The sequence below is a fragment of the Triturus cristatus genome, chromosome 7, assembly GCF_964204655.1.
Source record: "Triturus cristatus chromosome 7, aTriCri1.1, whole genome shotgun sequence".
NCBI lineage: Eukaryota > Metazoa > Chordata > Amphibia > Caudata > Salamandridae > Triturus > Triturus cristatus.
The window spans coordinates 404,305,055-404,325,912 of record NC_140590.1 but is presented as its reverse complement, the minus strand read 5'-3'; the positions used below and the strand labels follow the sequence as shown (position 1 = coordinate 404,325,912).

Below are 20,858 nucleotides of genomic sequence, written 5' to 3'. Positions count from 1 at the left end.
TGGCATAGCCAATAGGTCTCGCCTTTGGGACCTTATAAGTGTTTAGCCATGCAACAGTTGATGTTGTTGCACCAAGGATATTGTGCTGCATAACTAAACCCTTATACGGTCCCAAAGGCGAGACCTATTGGCTATGCCAATGCTTGTTGAGTTTGTGTGTTTTATTGTGGATGGGTGAGTGACTGAATCAAAGAGTGAACCAATGGAAGACTGAATGGATGCCCGAGTACAATGATGAGTGGCAAGTGACAGCTGGATAAACAAGCCTACAAATTACAGGATGCAAAGAAAAAACAAATTGGACCGGAGCAGCGAGTCGACCACGGACCTACGAAACTTATCAGAACTGTTCACTCCATGTCCTCAAGGCATCACTGTTCTAGCCCATGGCTTTTCTGTAACAAAACAATGTCATGGGAGGTGTTAGTCCGATTGATTCGATGAAAACATAGAAATGTCACTTTTTGCCAGTTATTTCTCTCTTTCAGTTCAGAGTATTACAATCGGCTCCGTTCTAAGATGGCGGCCGTTCTGGTCTCAGTCAGTCAGCCTTTCCTCCGTCATGGCTTGGTTGGTGGAAGTGAATGGCACAGCAAGGACTGGGGAGGTCTGTCTTGATATTTGCATCCACGGGGGGGTGTCAGGGCGCCCTACTTCTGGTTTACAAGGCCGGTCGATGCTCTACTTCTCTTCCTGGCGGCCGAGGGGTTCGTTGCACCTTGCACAGAGCGTGCCTCCCTGGTAGTGGTTGGCAGATGTTGCCCCTGGCACTCCTCAGACTTTGCCTCGGGGGCAGAAGGGCCCCAGACCTGCCCAGGTCAGTATAATGTGTGCTATAATAAACAGCCCGGCGTTAGTGCGTCACCTGGAATAACAATGTCTCCAAGATGCATCTGCAGAGGGTTAGGGTTTATCGTTTCATATTGTCAGCCCAGTTGTATTCTGGGACTTGTAGTCCTGATTGAGCCATGACAGGACTTCACCATGACTGCACATACCAATATTCAAAGAAAAAAACGTGCCCCTGACGCGTTACTCAACTCATAGAATAGGTACTATTGAGCGCTCTTCATTAGATCTAGAAATGTAAGCGTGTGGGGCAAGATTACCTCTACGATTTGGAAGATTGTTTATTTACGTTTTCAAGAAGAGTGGCCGCTTTTTTGCTGCCGTCCCACTTGGACGGCCTCGGCCTGCTGGCGTAAAAGGTTTATTATCTTCTTTATGGGGCCATCTGTTTCGCCCCATAAAGATGACAAACCTTTTACGCCAGCAGTAAGTCAGGGCAGCTAGTCCAACTGGGACGGCTCTAAAAGAGAAAAGTGTACGTCACTGGAATCTCTTTTCCAATGGCTGGTCACCGTTTACCATAAACGGTGACGCCAGCCAATGGAAAAGAGGGGCGGGATTTAAACCCCGCTTGTGAAAGCTACCCTAAATCATTAAATCTCGCCAGCGAGACAACTGCACAACCTACGCCAGGCGAGACCTAAAAAGACACAACATGCGTTCACTTGCAATGATAGATAGCAGTTGAAGGACACATCCTAGCCAATCAAAAACCAGGGTAAACCAGCTGTTCTTCAAAGCGCACAACAAGCGCAAATGAGGAGAAAAGCCAACCAGTAAAGAGCAGGAATCTGAGATTGAAAAGCTAATTATGAACAAGGGCCGGGACAAAGCCCACTCTGTCTAGTATTGTAACAGCACTGACTGTAACAGTGTGCTGAAGCTGTTTATAGCAAGACGGAAAAAAACGAAATGTAATAAGAGTGAAGATAGCAACAGAAGATTGGCCATTACTAGACTGCTCACTAGCTGCGAGTTATTAGCTTACATGTCCCCCCCACCCCCCCAGCATATTTTAGCAATTCTATTTACAGATAAATAAAGCATTTTACCTGCAATCAACTGATTTTGGTGACCTCACAGAAAGACTAGGACCGAGGACTGCAGGTTCCAAGGTCAAAATGAAGACATTTTCTTAGAATCCTAATAAAAAGTCTGATCCCAAGCCAAATTATTCCTATACCTGTTTCGCAGCTTCCCTAACTCTCCCTTTAAAAAAGGTGTCTTCTAACATTCACAAAATTGATTTTTATGATGAAAAGCTAAAATATGAACACTTTTGCGAAATGATCTTCTTGCTCGTGAGTGGCAGGTTTAAAGTATGAACTGATGTATCGTGGACTCTAAGTATATTTCTTACTTTCGTCTCTGCAAAGAAACTTAAGTAAAGAAATACGATGTGCTCTTTCCTTCTGTCTGGTACGTCTGAAGACCTCTGGCAGAACACTGTCCCACTTGCATCTTATCGCTTCCAAAAAACAGATATTGAACGGAGGAGCACTGATCTCCACGTGACCATAGCAGCATAGCCTTTTTTACATTGTTTGTCTGTGCGCTTGCAGGCTTCTCAGTCAAAATAATAAGTAGAAACCTCTATTCACAGAGCAGACAAAGGGGAGAAACATGCTTGTAACAGTTAATCAAAAATTGGTCAGCTAAGGTAAATGGAATCGCACCAACCAAATTCTTCTTATTGGTACATGCAGTTGTTGCCCACCTTCATGGGTCAAAGATTTTTTCACAGTTGGTTATTATAGATATTTATGTTCTCAGTGTGTGTTACTGATGTCCGTTGTTTCTCCCTGTTATGGGATTTTTAGGAAGACAGCATGACCTTCTTAAAACAAACATTTCAACATTTTAGGGACCCATACAAGCACCTGTGTAAAGAGTTCTGCTAAACCTTGAGAAAACCCAACAAGTACACTGCTGCACATGTCAAAATTACATCCAGGTTGATGCTTCATGCCACCGGACTCAAAACACAAAGGCTAAATTCGTCTGTGGTGCTGGCATGGTAAGCGGGTATCAACAACTGTTAACAAGCATCCAAAACAGAGCTGAAAGAGTTAATTTCAGCTAAAGATCAACACCTAATCGAGCTCCCCACAAAGATATTTGCGTCAGTGGCACACTTTAAGACACTTTTTTAAAAAGAATATATAAAAGTCATGTTGTAGGAACTGGGGTCACCAGTCCCCCTGGGGGTAGCTTGTCGCGAGCAGGTAGGCACCCGAAAGCTTAAGTGTGAAGTGACCATACAGCACATGCATCCACTGAGACAGGGAACGCACGCAATGACTGACACCACACCAGTGAGGTTGCGTAAAAATCAAATAACTTTATCTAGCTCAAAGTCAGGCTCTCATCAAAGCATTTCATTAGACCGTTTCATTAGAAGTAAACCTGGCATTTCAGTAAAGCATTTCACTAAAGCACCCAACATAGCATTTCATTAGAGGGCTAGATTTGGCAATGGCATTAGAGCGCTAAACAGAGCGGTTAACTAGAGCGCTAGACTTGGCATTTGCTTTAGCACGCTACACGTAGCATTAGATCAGAGCGCAAAACATGGCATTGGCATTAGTGCACTCGACGTAGCAGTTAACCATAGCGCTAAACACAGCATTCAACTAGAGCATTAAGCATAGCATTTCTTCAGGGCAATAACTTGGCATTTCATCAGAGCCGTAAGTAGGGCAGTTCATCAAAGCATTCAGCAGGGCCTTTGTTTAAGGCATTCAGCAGGGCCTTTGATTAAGGCATTCAGCAGGGCATTTGATGAAAGCTATGCAACAGTTAAACAGGGGTAATCAGACTCGCCAACCGGAGTGGCCTTAGCGGACTCCTTATGCCCCAAAATGTCCTGCTTATTCAGTTGTCACCTAGACCTTTCTGGGGCAGTGGGGGCCCACCGGGCTTAGTGAGAGACTTCCACGGGGGAGGGGCGGGTCCAGGGCCTCTCTCCGGCCTTCCGCCCTCCTCCCCAGGGGTTACCTTATTCTTCGGCCTCACACCGGGCTCTGGCGTCAATCCTCTGCTGGGCGGGGGGCTCGCTCTACTTGGAGCCCCTCCCGCCAGCCGTGTGGGTCTCCCGGCGATGTCCGGGCCGAGGGGGGAGCTTGTTGATGGGCCCTGCGGGGCCGCCTAGGAAACAAGGTGAGGTGGAGCCTCCGGCGGGTCTCCCGGTCGGCCAGGGAGCCCCACTACGTTGAGGGGGGTCGGTCCCGGGCCCTCCGCGGGCTCCTGGGGCCCTGAGACCGGCGATGACGTCCGAAGCAGAAGCGCTCCCGCAGCTGCCAATGGCAGCGCGGCCTGCGGGGGCGTGGCCTCTCCGCCTACCAGGAGACGGCGGGGGCGGCGCAGTCCGCCCCCGTCACGTGACACGAGGAGTCGACTTCCAGGCCTAGCGAGGCCTACGCTAAATTCCGGCGGCCCTCTCCTTGCTGAGGGCCACCGCGGGGACAACAGACGCTGGGCCCAAACCGGGGGGGGGGGGGGCGCCCCGGTCGCGACGGCGGGGCCCCGCACCCCTCCCCCGGGAGTCCTGGTGACGGTGCCGGGCTACGGCGGTGAGTCAGCGACAGCTCCTCAGGTGAGCAGGGCAGGCCACACACAACGGAGGCAGCGCAGGGCAGGGGGGCAGGCTCACTACAGGCAGGACTGCGCCACCACAGGCAGGACAGTTCCCTCACGCTGGGGCAGGGCAGTTTAGGGATCCCAGGTGAAGTCAGGGAGCGCGGAAGTGTCACAGCGCTGGTACCTGATTGATCCCCCAGCAGGCCTGAGGTGACTTTTAGGGGGTCTTCTTCTTCGGTGCTTGCTGGTTCCTGCGCCCTTAGTTAGTTTCTTGAGGGGGGGGGGGGGTAGTTTGAGTTGGTGATGGCAGGTGGGTTAAACAATCTCTGCAGGTCGTCCCTGGGTTCTCCTCCCGCCGGGCCAGATCAGTGGGCTAGTTCAGTGTTCCTTACTCAGCTTAGAAGGCAGCACCTAAGCCCTGTCACTCCCAGTGGTATAGGTCCCTGACTAGGCCCTACCGCCTAAATCTCCTGCGTAGGTTCCCCCAGGTCAGCATCGCCCCAACTGACTGAAAAGTTTCCCTCCTTTCCTTAAGTATCCCCAGGTCAGGTGACCACTCTCTAAGGCGGCAAAAGCAGACCCCGCCCTTATTCTAGAAGGTTCCAGAAGCTTCCCTACTCTAGCTATGGGAGAAAAAGGTGGCTGGTGTGGCAACAATGTTGTAGGGTCCCAGCTAACTCCTGGCAACTAGGGTGCTACTAACAAGACCACTCCGCAGTAGCAGGGGCCTTTGGCAGGCATGTTGGGAGAAGAAAGCACCTGCACCTTAGCATTGATTAGCAATGGGAAGGCGCTCGGAGACCTAAGGCCAACGAAAAAGAGGGTGGAAAAAAATGAGGCAAGGGCAAAAACACAGGGAAAGACCACCCTAGGGCTGACAGGTCTAACACGCGTCCCCCCCCCCCCCCCAGCTGAAAGAGGGGAGAGCTACCCAACCTCTAGGGAGTTCTCATCACTAAGGCGGAAAAGCCGGGAGAGACCGTCAGCATTGGCGTGGTCAACTCCGGGCCGATGTTCCACCCGAAAGTCCATCCCTTGTAGGGAAAGGGACCACCTTAGCAACTTGGGATTTTCGCCTCTCATCTGCATGAGCCAGCGAAGGGGTCGGTGGTCTGTCTGAATCAGGAAGTGAGAGGCAAAAAGGTGTTGCCTCAACTTCTTCAGAGCCCAGACCACCGCGAAGGCTTCTCGCTCGATGGTGCTCCACCGTTGTTCCCGAGGGAGGAGTCTTCTAGAGATGAAGGCCACAGGTTGGTCTTGGCCGTCGTCGTTCAGTTGCGAGAGCACAGCACCTATGCCGTGCTCAGAGGCGTCCGTCTGCACGATGAATTCTTTCGTGAAGTCAGATGTTGCAAGCACCGGAGCGGTGCACATCGCGTGCTTTAGGGCCTCGAATGCCTCTTGGTAAGCAGCCATCCAGATTACTTTTCGTGGCTGCTTCTTGGACGTCAATTCCGTCAAGGGGGCTACGATAGTACCATACCTCTTGACAAACCGGCGGTAATTTCCAGTGAGGCCGAGGAAAGCTCGGACCTCAGTTTGGGTCTTGGGGGGGGGGGGGGGGCTCCCAGGCCATGATGCTCTGAATTTTGGCCTGGAGGGGTTGCACCTTACCCCCGCCCACCAGGTGTCCCAGGTAGACGACAGATCCCTGTCCAATCTGGCAATTGCTAGCCTTGATAGTCAGACCAGCACGTTGCAGAGCCTGCAGCACCTCCTGGAGGTGTTGCAGATGGTCCTCCCAGGTGCTACTGAAGACAGCTATGTCATCCAGATATACCGCTGAGAAGGACTCCAGGCCAGACAGCACCTGGTTCACCAACCGCTGGAAGGTGGCTGGAGCATTCTTGAGCCCGAAGGGCATCACCCTAAATTGAAAGTGGCCCTCGGGGTGGAGAACGCTGTTCTCTCCTTTGCTCCATCGGCCATGGCAATTTGCCAGTACCCTGATGTCAAGTCGATGGTGCTGAGGTACCGGGCTGCTCCCAGCCGGTCCACCAACTCATCTGCCCGTGGGATCGGGTGAGCGTCTGTTTTGGTGACAGAGTTCAATCCCCTATAATCCACACAGAACCGAAGTTCTGGGGTGGTGCCCGGTGGGGCCGCTTTCGGCACCAACACTACCGGACTAGCCCACGGGCTGCTAGAAGGTTCAATCACCCCCAGCATTTTGACCACCTCACTCTGGATGCTGTTTTTCACTCAATCGGACCGCCGGTAAGACTTGGTTTTTACCGGTGGGCTGTCCCCTGTGTCCACATCATGGGTACACAGATGAGTGATTCCAGGCGTGAGGGAGAACAACGAGGCGTACTGCCCCAACACCTGGCGGCAGTCCCTCTGTTGCTCTGGGGTCAAGGATGGGGAGAAGATCACGCCCTCCACCGATCCATCCTTCTCCTGGGCCGCCAGAAGGTCAGGAAGAGTCTCACTCTCTTCCTCCTCGCTCCCATCCGTCACCATGAGGAGAGCAAGCTCAGATCGCTCATGGTGTGGCTTCAGGCGGTTTATGTGGAGCACCCGTTGGGGCTGTCGGGGGGGTCTTCAAATCAACAACCTAGTTAATCTGGCCTCGTCGCTCCACAATTTCGTACGGACCAGTCCACCAGTCCTGGAGGGCACTAAGCTCCCCAGGCTCCATGACCCACACCTTCTGTCCAGCGTCCAACTCCACCGTCCGAGCGTTGCGGTCATACCACTCCTTCATGACGGCTTGGCTAGCCTCCAGATTGTCTGAGGCTTCCTTCCACAGCTTGGCCATCTGGCTGCGGAATGCCAGCATGTAGCTGACGATATCACGGGGAAGCTTCTTCGAAGTCTTCTCCCAACCCTCCTTCACCAGGCTGAGGGGCCCCCTAATGGGGTGGCCATAGAGCAGCTCAAAAGGGCTGAACCCGACTCCCTTCTGCGGCACCTCACGGTATGAAAACAGCAGGCAAGGGAGGAGGACGTCCACTTCCGCCTCAAGTCCTCTGGTAGGCTCCGGATCATTCCCTTTAGAGTCTTATTAAAACGCTCCACGAGCCCGTTAGTCTGGGGGTGGTAAGGAGTGGAGAACCGATAGGTCACTCCGCACTCCTTCCACATGGCCTGCATGTAGGCCGACATGAAATTCGTGCCCCTGTCTGACACCACGACCTTGGGGAATCCCACTCGGGTAAAAATCCCCAACAGGACCCGCGCCACCACCGGTGCAGTGATGGTCCTCAGAGGAATAGCCTCCGGGTACCGAGTGGCGTGGTCCACTGATACCAAAATGAACCGGTGTCCCGCAGAGGTCGGAGGGTCCAACGGCCCACCAATGTCAATTCCGACCCGCTCAAAAGGGGTCCTGACCACCGGGAGCGGTTCCAAAGGGACCTTCAACTTAGTCCCAGTCTTGCCACTCGCCTGGCAAGTCTTACAGTTGGTGTCGGAGGCAACTCTCATCCTGGGCTAATAAAAATGCGGGACCAACTGTGCAAAGGTTTTGTCCTGACCCAGGTGTTCAGCTAAGGGAATTTCATGCGCCAATTCCAATAGGAAGGCCCGGTAGCATTGGGGGACCACTAAGGCCCTCGAGGATCCATGCACCGGAACCTTAGGATCACTGTAAACGAGGCCATCCTCCCAATACACATAACTGCCAGTCTCCTGATTGGTCGCTTGGGTTTCGGCCTGCCGCCGCATGCCATCAAGCGTGGGGCACTCCCTCTGCGCCCGACAGAATTCCTCCCGGGTAGGCCCCCCTTCCACATGCCACTCGGCAAGTCCCCCACGGGAACAACATCCACCTCCGCGGACTCCAGGGGTACCTCCGCGGCCTCCCCGTCCATCACACGGGGCGTGTCCTCCACAACATTCTCCTCTTCATGACTGGCGTTGGGTTGGGCCATTATCCCAGGCTCCAACCCGGGTTGAGCTCCTTGCCTGGCAGCTATGGACCTCGTGACTATGCAAGTCCATTCTGGTTACCCCAGCATCTCCGTGTGGGTTTAAACTCCACTTCTTTCCAGACGGTGTGTTCTAGATCATTCCCTAGTAAACACTCCACCAGCAAGGCAGGGCTCACAGGAACTCTCAACGGGCCTTTGACTCCTCCCCACTCAAAGGGAACTTGAGCCACAGGATAGTGACTCACACTGCCGTCAGCCAATACGGCCGGATGGAACTCATCAGGGATCACCTGCTCCGGGGACACCAGCCGTCTCACTACGGTGGTCATGCTGGCACCTGTGTCCCTCAGAGCCTCCACCTCCTCCCCGTTAACCTTCACCCTCTGCTGGTACTTAGCAGTGTTGGGGGGTAGGGACGCCACTGGGACCATCTCTATCCCCGAGTGAAACCAGGGTCAGGCCTGTCCACTCCCCTTCCCCATCTAGGGGCAGCTCCACCCCCAGCGCTACACTAGCCACCCCGGGGCTCTTTCCTTCCATGGAAGCTGGGGATCTCTTGCGACACTTAGGATCGCCCTTGTAGTGTCCAATCTCCCCACATTCATAGCTCCGGACAGTTCTTGGCTGCTGACTCTTGTCAGGGTAAGTGGGCTTTGGGGAACTGGACTGAGGTGGGGTACCTACTCCTCTCCCAAACTGTCTAGTTTGTGGGCCTCGTGAGAACTCTGTCTTTTTATCTCTCCCCCCCCCTCTTTCTTCTGGGGGAAACCCTGTCCGCCTTTCGAGCCTTCTCCCCCGGGGCCCTTGTGAGACACCCGGGTGCTAACCCAAATGTCCGCCTCCTCTGCAAGCTCACGGGGATCAGTCAGCTTGCGGTCCACCAGATGTTGGCGCAGCTCCGGAAAACATTTATCCAAGAGGTGCTCTCTCAAAAATAAATTGTACAAGCCCTCATAATCCTGCACCTCGCTGCCACGCACCCAACCATCCAGAGCCTTACGGGCATAATCAAAAAAATCTACCCAGTTTTGCGTGGACAGCTTATGGCTGCCACGGAACTTCTGGCGATACCTTTCAGGGTTGAGGCCAAACTTCTTAAGTAGCGCCTCTTTCATGGGGATATACTTGACTTGGTCTGCTTTTGCTAGGTACAAAAGGGTGTCCCTGACATTGGGAGGTATGTATCGATACAGGCCACCCCCCCAATTGCTTTCATGCACCCCATGGGCTGTCAAGGCCACCTCATACGCCTCCAGCCACTTGGCGATGTCATCCCCCACAGTGTAATTCGCGATCACATCTTTGGGTAGATAAAATTTAGGCTCATGTAGAGCCTTCGGTACGCTGCCACCATTAGCATTTCCTGACGCACCGAACTGTAGTGCTCGCAGCTCCAACTCTTTAAGTTGAAGCTCGTGCGTCGGCTTCTTTTCCTCCATCGCAAATCTTCTACCTTCCCTTTCTCTCTTCCCTCTCGTGGTCCATCTTGGCAAGCTCCCACTTCAATTGCCTCTCCTCCCTCCTGTCCTCATACTCTTCTGGCGACGCACTCCTCCTAGACCCTCTACTACTGCTTGCCCCGGAACGTCTCCCTGGTAGCAAGTTTTCAGTGACATCAATCTGCAGTAGGTCTAGCTCCTCCTGTGCTCCCGCCTCCTGCGGTGCGCCCTTCCCCTCCTGTCCCCCATCCCCTCTGGGTGGGCCTCTACCCATGCCCTCAAGGCTGCACGGAGCTCCTCTCCTTTGGCTCTCCGCACCCCCATCTCCTGCCCGAATTCTTTCAGCTGCCTCACTGTATACCTTTCCAGGTTGGCTAACTGGAACTCCATTTTGACAGGTGGGGACCCAGACATCAAAGGAAAAAGACACTAGGACGTAGGTAACGGTACCGGGCTAACCAGGACTCCGCACACTCAGTTTAGACAGGGGGGGTCAATTGATGCAGAAATCAAATACACAATAGGCGTCCAATTGCGGTGCCCACCGTCTCACCGGAGGGTGCTGTATAGTCACAGGTCCTGATCCCACCGCTGGCCAACAATGTAGGAACTGGGGTCACCAGTCCCCCTGGGGGTAGCTTGGCGCGAGCAGGTAGGCACCCGAAAGCTTAAGTGTGAAGTGACCATACAGCACACGCATCCACTGAGACAGGGAACGCACGCAATGACTGACACCACACCAGTGAGGTTGCGTAAAAATCAAATAACTTTATCTAGCTCAAAGTCAGGCTCTCATCAACGCATTTCATTAGACCGTTTCATTAGAAGTAAACCTGGCATTTCAGTAAAGCATTTAACTAAAGCACCCAACATAGCATTTCATTAGAGGGCTAGATTTGGCAATGGCATTAGAGCGCTAAACAGAGTGGTTAACTAGAGCGCTAGACTTGGCATTTGCTTTAGCACGCTACACGTAGCATTAGATCAGAGCGCGAAACATGGCATTGGCATTAGTGCACTCGACGTAGCAGTTAACCATAGCGCTAAACACAGCATTCAACTAGAGCATTAACCATAGCATTTCTTCAGCGCAATAACTTGGCATTTCATCATAGCCGTAAGTAGGGCAGTTCATCAAAGCATTCAGCAGGGCCTTTGATTAAGGCATTCAGCAGGGCATTTGATGAAAGCTATGCAACAGTTAAACAGGGGTAATCAGACTCGCCAACCGGAGTGGCCTTAGCGGACTCCTTATGCCCCAAAATGTCCGGCTTATTTAGTTGTCACCTAGCCCTTCACAGGGCGAGAGTTGAGGGGGCCAGGGTCCGATTTATTCCCCCCTTTCTGGGGCAGTGGGGGCCCACCGGGCTTAGTGAGAGACTTCCCCGGGAGAGGGGCGGATCCAGGGCCTCTCTCCGGCCTTCCGCCCTCCTCCCCAGGGGTTACCTTATTCTTAGGCCTCACACCGGGCTCTGGCGTCAATCCTCGGCTGGGCGGGTGGCTCGCTCTCCTTGGAGCCCCTCCTGCCAGCCGTGTGGGCCCGAGGGGGGAGCTTGTTGATAGGCCCTGCAGGGCCGCCCAGGAAACGAGGCGAGGTGGAGCCTCCGGCAGGTCTCCCGGTTGGCCAAGGAGCCCCGCTTCGTTGAGGGGTCGGTCCCGGGCCCTCCGGGCTCCTGGGGCCCTGAGACCGGCAATTACGTCAGAAGCGCTCCCGCAGCCGCCAATGGCAGCGCGGCCTGCGGGGGCGTGGCCTCTCCGCCTACCAGGAGACGGCGGGGGCGGCGCTCAGCAGTCCAGCCCTGTCACGTGACACGAGGAGTCGACTTCCAGGCCTAGCAAGGCCTACGCTAAATTCCGGCGGCCCTCTCCTTGCTGAGGGCCACCGCGGGGACAACAGATGCTGGGCCCACACCTGGGGGGGGGGGTGCCCAGGTCGCGACGGCGATGGGGGGGCCCCGCACCCCCCTCCCGGGAGTCCAGGAGGCGGTGACGGTGCCGGGCTGCGGCGGTGAGTCAGCGACAGCTCCTCAGGTGAGCAGGGCAGGCCACACACAACGGAGGCAGCGCAGGGGGGCAGGCTCACTACAGGCAGGACTGCGCCACCACAGGTGGGACAGTTCCTTCACGCTGGGGCAGGGCAGTTTAGGGATCCCAGGTGAAGTCAGGGAGCGCAGGAGTGTCACAGCGCTGGTACCTGATTGATCCCCCAGCAGGCCTGAGGTGACTTTTAGGGGGTCTTCTTCTTCGGCGCTTGCTGGTTCCTGCGCCCTTAGTTAGTTTCTTGAGGGGGGGGAGGGTGGTTTGAGTTGGTGATGGCAGGTGGGTTAAACAATCTCTGCAGGTCGTCCCTGGGTTCCCCTCCCGCCGGGCCAGATCAGTGGGCTAGTTCAGTGTTCCTTACTCAGCTTAGAAGGCAGCACCTAAGCCCTGTCACTTCCAGTGGTATAGGTCCCTGACTAGGCCCTACCGCCTAAATCTCCTGCGTAGGTTCCCCCAGGTCAGCATCTCCCCAACTGACTGAAAAGTTTCCCTCCTTTCCTTAAGTATCCCCAGGTCAGGTGACCACTTTCTAAGGCGGCAAAAGCAGACCCCGCCCTTATTCTAGAAGGTTCCAGGAGCTTCCCTACTCTAGCTATGGGATAAAAAGGCGGCTGGTGTGGCAACAATGTTGTAGGGTCCCAGCCAGCTCCTGGCAACTAGGGTGCTACTAAAAAGACCACTCCGCAGTAGCAGGGGCCTGTGGTAGCCATGTTGGGAGAAGAGAGCACCTGCACCTTAGCATTGATTAGCAATGGGAAGGCACTCGGAGACCTAAGGCCAACGAAAAAGAGGGTGGAAAAAAATGAGGCAAGGGCAAAAACACAGGGAAAGACCACCCTAGGGCTGACAGGTCTAACACATGTTCTTTATTAAGTTACATAAACACAGTTTCTCATAGCAGCATATTCCCTGCTGACACGTGTTGTGGGCTGCAAAGGTACCCTTCCACAGTGGCTTACAGAACTGCCACCTGCTTGAATCTTTTGCTGTAATGAACTCTTTCAGTTTTGTTTTGGGCTTCTGACCCATATGCCAGCCAGAGATTCCTCTAAGGGAATGTGCTTTCGTCTTCCTCATTCCCTCCCAAACCTATGTCTTTTAGGAGTCTGATTCAAACTTTCTTAAATAACTGGTAGAGTTTGATCAAGTACAGAGCAAAGGGTCTGCTAATTTAGATGGCAAGTGGGAGGGTAAGAGAATAGTTCAGGAATAAAAGAACGTGCCACTGCAGTATAAAAATATCAATGGCGAAAGCACGCGAGTAACTTTTCTGATGTAATAAAAACACTTGTATCCTAATGAGGAATGGGGTATCGAGAAAATGCTTGAGGCAATAATCCCAGAGAGGGGAGAACGGTTATTACATTTTATGAACGAAGCAGTAACCAAATAGAGGGAGAGGAAAGTACAATACTAGATAGTGAAAATGGCAAGATACAGATGTACAATGAGAATACAAATGACCGTGACCATAGAACGTGCGAAGCAGGCCAGCATTTGTTTGCAGTACATTGTTATTGTCTGAGCATGTCCAAAGGAAGTTGGCGAGATTGTCAAGTAAATAAAATGTCAAAATCATGAGGAGAGTGGTCTGACTTCTCAGTACTGCTTTTCCTCACAGGTAACCAACCAAAGTATTTTGTTAAATAATCAAGAACATCTTTGTTGAAAATACTTTTATTAGGGTAAGTGGACATTGTAAGGCTAAGTCTAAGAATGTGTATGCTTAGTTGTAGGAAAGCTTTCAGGTGGCTTTTGAAAAAGGAACCCCTCTGATGGTACCTTGTTAAAATCGGCTGTTGCAAGCCAAATAAAACATTCAAGCTCACATCAGTAAGCCATGGGGACTAGCTTCTTGAGCTATATTACTCTTTATGGTGTAAGCAATTTTTATTGAGATTGCCATAACAATACACCCTCCTACAACCACCGGCCGGTGGGAAATCCGCAGGCAAAAACTAACTTTTATTAATAGAGAGACAAGAGCCCTCAGTGGAGAGCGAACAGGAAGAGAAAACGACTATATTACTCTTTAGTGCAAAAAATCTAGCATAACAATTTTTACAACTATTTTTTTCAACTACTTACTGTGTTAGAGTAGGCCTGTGCCCTTCCTCTTCTAAAAGGAGCCACTAGCCTCGCAGTGAGGGCTTAAAACACGGTTTGGCCAATAAGGCTGTAATTGGGTTTTGATTGTGGAACAGGGGTTATATGTTTTTTTGCGTTGGTAGTAGCAGACGCCCCCCCCTCCCCATCCCCCGCCCCCCCCCCCCCCCCCCCCCCAGGTAGGTAGTGTTGAAGGACTCCCCTTCATTTAACTGTCCTCCTCTGCCTCTTTTGCGGGGCTCCTTCTCTAGAGACCCCTGGACTGCTGCCATAGTTCCTCCCCCATCCTGGCAGACTATATCGCCCAGGCTAGCACCCGCTATTCTAACTTTACAGTCCTGGGCGACCTTAATTTACATGTCGACGATCCCTCCTGCTCTCATAGTGCGAATTCTATTTCGTCGCTTGCTGGCTTCAACCTGACTTAATTGGTCTCTTCCCCTACTCCTAAAGCAGGCCATATACTGGACCTCATCTGCTCCAATCTACAGGAGGTTACAGTGAATACTCCCTCTCCGGTGATTTGGTCAGATCATTTCTTGGTCCCTTTCCAGATATACCTGAAGGCTAGGGCTAGGGTCACCTCTCTGCCGAAGGATTTGAGGAGGAACTGGAATAGGGTTTCCCCTGACTCCCTAGCTCCTCTCCTTAAGGACTCTGAGCCCCTCATCTCAAATAACCTTGATGACAGAATTGCAAACTTGAATGCCTGGTTCAGGGAGGCCCTGGATAAAATTGCGCCACTGAGGCCTGTTAGCTGTTCAAGAGCAACCCCTTCCCCTCCTTGGTTCTCCGAGGACGTTAGAGCCAAAAAAAAGTTATTGCACAAGACTGGAGCGTGAGTGGAGAAAATCCTATACTACGGAAGACAAAATTGGTTATCCAACGGCTCTAAAAGAGTACCGCAAGCTCCTCATTATTAAGAGAAGAGATTTCCTGGCCGAACGCATTGCCAGCGCTAAGAACTCCTCTAGGGAAGTTTTTAAGATTGTGAAATCCTTCACCAACCCCTCGGCTCTCTTGCACCCGATCAGCCCTTCATTGGAGATGCGCAACAGTCTTTCGAATTTTTTTGAGGAGAAAATGTATGCCTCGTTCCTGGCAGTCCCTCACCCTAACTGGGTGGATGTCTCTCGTGGCTTCAGCCAGAACCAGCCGGTGTTCTCTGAAGTCGCAATGATTCCTGTGGATGCTTCCCTGGTTGAACTTCAGAAATGCAAATCGGGGTCACCTGGTGATCCCTGCCCAGCCAAACAATATAGTTTACTGGCAGAGTGGCTTAATCCATCCCTTAATGCCATCTGGAATTCCTCACTCATGCTAGGGGTTTTTCCATCTGCCTGGAAACACGCGTTTCTTCTCCCTATACTGAAAAAAACCTAACGTTGACCCTGAAGTGGCTAGTAACTTAAGGCCCATTTCTCTGCTCGCGGCCCCTGCTAAAGTCCTAGAGAAATTAGCCCATCAGCAGGTAGCGCCCTTTATTGATTCCAACGGGCTACTGCATGACTCCCAGTCCGGCTTCCACCCTGGCTACAGCAATGAATCTGCATTGTTTGAGATGGCTAATTCCATTCGCTGAGCGGTAGATGGAGGTTCCATGGCCATGCTGGTACTCCTCGACCTGTCAGCGGCGATTGACACGGTGTCTCATTCCATCTTGCTTGATCGCCTTAAGCAAATTGGCATTCGGGGGACGACGCTGGACTGGGTTGCGTCCTACCATCATGGCCCAGAACAACAGGTCTTTCTCCACCCTTTTACCTACTCCGCAAAACCATTAAGATGGGGGGTGCCTAAGGGCTTGGCCCTAAGCCCACTGCTCGTTAATATCTATTTGACACCACTGGCGGAGCTCATTGCTAATACTGAGATCAAGGTGACATCCTACGCGGATGATAACCTAGTGATGTTCACCTTCAGTGGGGTATCCGCACCCGTCTTTGACTCCTTTTAAGATTGCCTAAAAAGCATTTCTGCCTGGATGAGCAGCAATTTTTTAATGCTCAACGCCGATAAGACAGAGTTTCTGTTTTTTTTAACCAAGCAGCACTGCCCCTGGCGTGCCTGTGGTGGCCAGCAGAACTGGGATCTGCTCCTGCACCTAAGGACTCGGTCAAGAATCTTGGAGTCAGATGGGACAATGTCTTATCCCTCGCTACCCATGTTCAACACGTACCTGCGGCCTGCTTTGGCAAGATGAAACGATCAGAAAATTCATTGACTTCTTGCAAGAGACAGCTCGCAAAACTGTTGTCCATGCATTAGTCACCTCTCACCTCGATTACGCCAACAGACTGTACATGGGCCTGCTGAGCGGCTTGATCCCTAGGCTCCAGATCGTACAAAACGCGGCCGCTAGATTGGTCTGCAAGGTCCCTCTCTGTCAGCATATTTCCCCCCACCTTAGGCAAATCCATTGGCTCCCGGTGGCCAAAAGAATCTAATTCAAGGCCCTAACGTTTGCGTTTCGGGCCTACCAGGGCAGAGGCCCCCAACTATCTGAGGAAGAGACTTCGCCCCTACCAGCAGGGCAGATCACTGATGTCCAACCATAAACGCTACCTCTCCATCCCCCGTTTTGCTAAGTCTAGAATGGGGGCAGGACATTTGAGGTGGGAACTACAAAATGCTGGAACACTTGCCTTTTCAACTACGTATGATGCACTCTGAACAGGAATTTAGAAAGGCCTCGGACCTGCACATTTAGTCGTAAAGACTAGATTTGCGCCGCCACTGCTCTGTTGTCCTTTTCAGCACCGGGACACCCCAGTCGAGGTAGCTGTGCGCTCTACAAATACCTTTATTATTTTTGTTATTACCGTTAGCTGATGAATTTGTGCTTCTGTTAGAGAGTTTAATGTATACATGTACTAATTTGTTTATTTTCTTTTTTTTGTATTAACGTTTCCTTTAGATACCAAAGATTATTATTGGCACGCTAATAGCCTTCACGTCACAGCTGACGCTTTACCACCTGAATATTAAGCCCAAAATATCATTGCATAAAAATGTTGTAGCAAGAATACAGACAACAGAAATATCACGCTGGTAAAGTATATGTAGATAGACAGTTCACTAACACAAACACACATAGCCAAATGTATACACCAGTGCACGTATTCTCATACTCACAATTACATGTACTAACTCTCTCACTCACTCTCACTAACTAAATCTCTTACTCTCACTAAACTAATTCTATCACTCTCACTAACTCACTCACTAACTCTCTCCCTATCTCTCACTAACTCACTAAATCTATCACTCTAACTAACCAACCTTCACTCTTCTGTTATTTATACCCACCCCTTTAACAATAAAAACCATAATAAGCTAGCATTGGGACAGGCAGATACAAGTTGCCAGTATTCAAACATCAAAAAAAGCTCAAGTCATTAATTATTATTAATACTTTTTAGGTCTCGGGACCATCCGGTCGGCAGACCGGAAGTCCGGAGATTTAATGTCATTGAGAAGAGGGGCTTGCACCCGCCCCTCTTCTATCCTGTTCTCCATTGGCTGGCCTCTTAAATGCTGGCCAGCCACTGGAGAAGAGGTCCAGTCACTCCGTTGAAGCCCCGTCTTTTTCGGATCGGGGGGCGTGTTTTTTGCGAGAAGTCTCAGGGAGGAGACAACAGCAAAACACGCCCCCCAATCCGAAAATGACGCTGCGTTTCTCCGAGGCAGTTCTTCTCAGCCTCGGAGAAAGGCGGTGGTGTCTTCCGGTGCCCTCTGCTTCTTTATGTTACTTGGGAGTTCCGCCCGTCCGGAGTAGGAAAAGTAGCGCATCCAAGCCAGGGAAACCGAGGAAGTCACATCCAGGTACCGGTCGCGTAACGCGCCGCCCGAACATTTGGTCACTAGAATCTCCCCGACAACTTCATCACAATGCAACGCAGCAACTCTGGAACCCCTTAAAGAGAACTTCCCGGCTCGGGTTTCACTGGGCGACGTGCCCTGGCGGAGGGAGCGCTGCACGTCGAAACTCGAGAACTGAGGCCCCCCACTCACTCTTCACACCGAGCTGTCTCCGAAGACAGACGCACGTGGGTCCTGGAGACACTCCCGGCTTGCAAGGCGGAGAGCGGAAACCTGCTGTTAACCAGTCTGTCTTCCGGATTGACCGCCGCCGGCTGCCGTAGCGAGGGGACGTTCAGGACGAGTGGGTTTCCGTCCTGTCAACAGGCGCTGCTGCGGTTCATGAACTGCAGTCCCTTTACAATCAGCTCAGCGGGAGGATCGTTGCAGATGTGTGTTGAAATAAATCGATGTTCGTCTCCCCTCCCCCCCGCAATCAACAGTTAATAGGATTATAGGTAGTGCTGCAGAAATTGTTGCATAGGTAATAATTGCAGCCGCTTCTGTTTTGGAGACACAAGTTACATGAAACAAGTTTGGATTGATTTTTTTAGGCGGTCAGTCCCTAAGAAACGGAGGTCTGGCTGGTTAATGCACCTGCTGCTCGTGACAGGTGTGTAGCCAGTGCCTCAACTTGGCCCGTTAAGGGAATGATTATTATTGACTTAAGGAATCATAGCTTTTGTTCTGTGTGCCACGTTAGCCGTGGGCTTGTTTATAAATTCACTTAAAGTTCTGTTAATTTTTTAATTTTTGCTTTTCAAACTTCCCCTTTAACTGACTTCTAATTCTAGTGTCTATCTAGTGGACTATACTCGGGCCACCTTTTTCCTGCACAAACATGATTTTTCCTCAGTTTCTGCATATTCAGCCACCCGCGGCGTAATTTGCAGATGTTAACAAAAGTAATTGTAGTTCAAAGTCATCAAAGTGCTGCACAAGGGGTGCAGCGCCACACCTGACCCATTACACATTTTAACTGGTCACCTCTCCGTTGGTGTACACCTTATTCAGGCATTTAAGGAGTTAACAATGCTGTTCAGATTCCTCAAATATCCACACTTTTCTGGGCTGAAGTGAGGAATTTAACATGCAGCAGGAATACAAAACATATGGTAGTTCAATATAGTTCAAAGAGAATGGAAAGAAATTATTTTTCATGAACATGTTTTTTGCACAATTTGCATATTCATGTTGAGATCACAAGCTTTGCACTGGAAGCAGCACATCTTCCAGGAGGGCAATCCGTATTTAGAAGAATTCCAGACATATTGTATTGTATTGTAATTGCATTTATATAGCGCTTACTACCCCTGACAATGCGTCAAAGCGCTTTTTCGGCGAGTAGCGCGCTACTCAGGGACCCATAAAGGATTAGTGTTGAATTAGTATTGTGAAATAAGAAGTCATTTTAAGTGGTGGATAAGTTAGTCAGTTATTTGGATTCGGAAGGACAGAAGAGGAAACAAGCATTTACAATGCAACGGTCTCGGCATTGTTAAAGTTAGAGCTATTGGCATTGCTCATGACAATGCCGTTTCTTTAAATGTTTTAAAAACAAAAACATAAACAAAAATAATGTCATGAGCAATGCCAATAGCTCTAACTTTACCAATGCCGAGACCATTGCATTGTAAATGCTTGTTTAATATAGTCATTCTGTTGTACATAATACTTTCTTGGTCATATCTAAAACCAGTTTTAAGCCATTCTTTGTACATAATCTTAACCTCTGATTGCCTTGTGTTGCCTTTTCTCTTTACACAAATTGGAGCAGAACAGTAAAGGGAGTGGCCACAAATATTTCTGACTGGGAAGGGTCCTCTTCAGAGCTTCTTGTTCAGAATCTCATGCCCCTCCTCCAAAGTTTGGGTCTAGATGCGCCCCTGGTTTCAGCTAATCCTAAATTTATAGCTAGTAATTTGATAGTCTGTAATCTTGCTAGAGCTCGGTATACGCGTTGGCTAGGTTAATTTTGGTCGATAAGTACTTGCATGTGATGTTGTTAATGGCAGAACTACTATATTGGTAGTCTACCTGACGCATTCTCGCATTCTCCCTATTATTTGTCTCAGTTTCCATTTTGGTCTTGAGGGTCGTCGTTCCCAGGAATGCTTCCTAGTATTCTATATACTTTTATTGCATAACACTGTTCCACCAGTTAGATCTGGTGTTTGATCTAGGTGTCAACGTGCCACCCTTGTGCCCCTTTAACCTGTTAGCATTGGGGAGGCATTTTTTCTGAGATGAAGGATCAAACAATGTGGTGTTAGAAAATGGCTGTGGATGAGCGCAGATTGGAGAGCCGTAGCTAGTGTGGTGGGTTGAGTGAGTGAGTGTGGTAGCAGCATTAGTTGTCTGATTAGGGTGATGCCTTGAATTGAACAGTTTTGTGTGACATGGGATGCAGTTTTGGTTTGTGATGTATTTGGAGTCTTTTCTGTAATGGGACTTTGTGTTTTATGATGCAGGCAACCCTAGTGGTGGTAGATCTATCTGTATGTAGTCTTTGGGTGAGCAGGATAAAATGTATGTGGCAGAAATGCACTCAGGGAAAGGGTTATGGGGACAGGAGGGTAGTGGGGCATCTATAGTTTGATGCCGTGCTCTAATTATTTTTTTAATCAATTAACTCATTAATTTTGGCAAGTGTCCACATTCTGAGTATTAGAAATTTGATTATTGTTGGGGGGAGTTGGTGACTACCCACCTCAAGGAATAATCATAGGATGAACCCTAAATTAACCTGAGGTCCACCCCCCCCGGTAGCTATGACACAGAGCAGACAGGCTTACCTTACCATTGGGCAATGTGTAAAGTATTTATCTAGTGTCAAAGTAAAACTTCAAAAGAATAAATATCCCAAACTGAGTTAGAAAAACAGAGCAACATGTAATAACCAAAATGACAAAATCCAATAAAGGGGAACTGGAGATACGAATATTTACAAAAATATTACCTTCTGACTTGGTCAGAAGTAAATTTCTAAAGCCCACCTGGACCTCAGGGGAGCACTTGGAGACTCAGTGTCCGGCAGAGTTCAACAGTAGGGTCCACTGAAGGTCCAGTTGCCACTGGTAAGTCGAGCAGTTGCAGGGCCACTTGTAGC

The 20,858-nt window shown here is 50.6% G+C and overlaps 1 protein-coding gene across 6 annotated transcripts in view; it reads left to right on the top strand.

The window, feature by feature from the left end:
* CHMP2A (charged multivesicular body protein 2A) overlaps positions 1–20,858 on the top strand; it is a 310,318-nt gene that overhangs the window by 117,471 nt on the left and 171,989 nt on the right. Inside the window, exon 2 of one of the 6 annotated variants that reach the window (XM_085616657.1) lies at positions 16,806–16,939. The exons of the other annotated variants lie outside the window; for them this stretch is intronic. The gene's annotated coding sequence lies outside the window, so the exon portion shown is untranslated. The remainder of the gene's footprint in view (positions 1–16,805; positions 16,940–20,858) is intronic. 6 annotated transcript variants of the gene reach the window in all.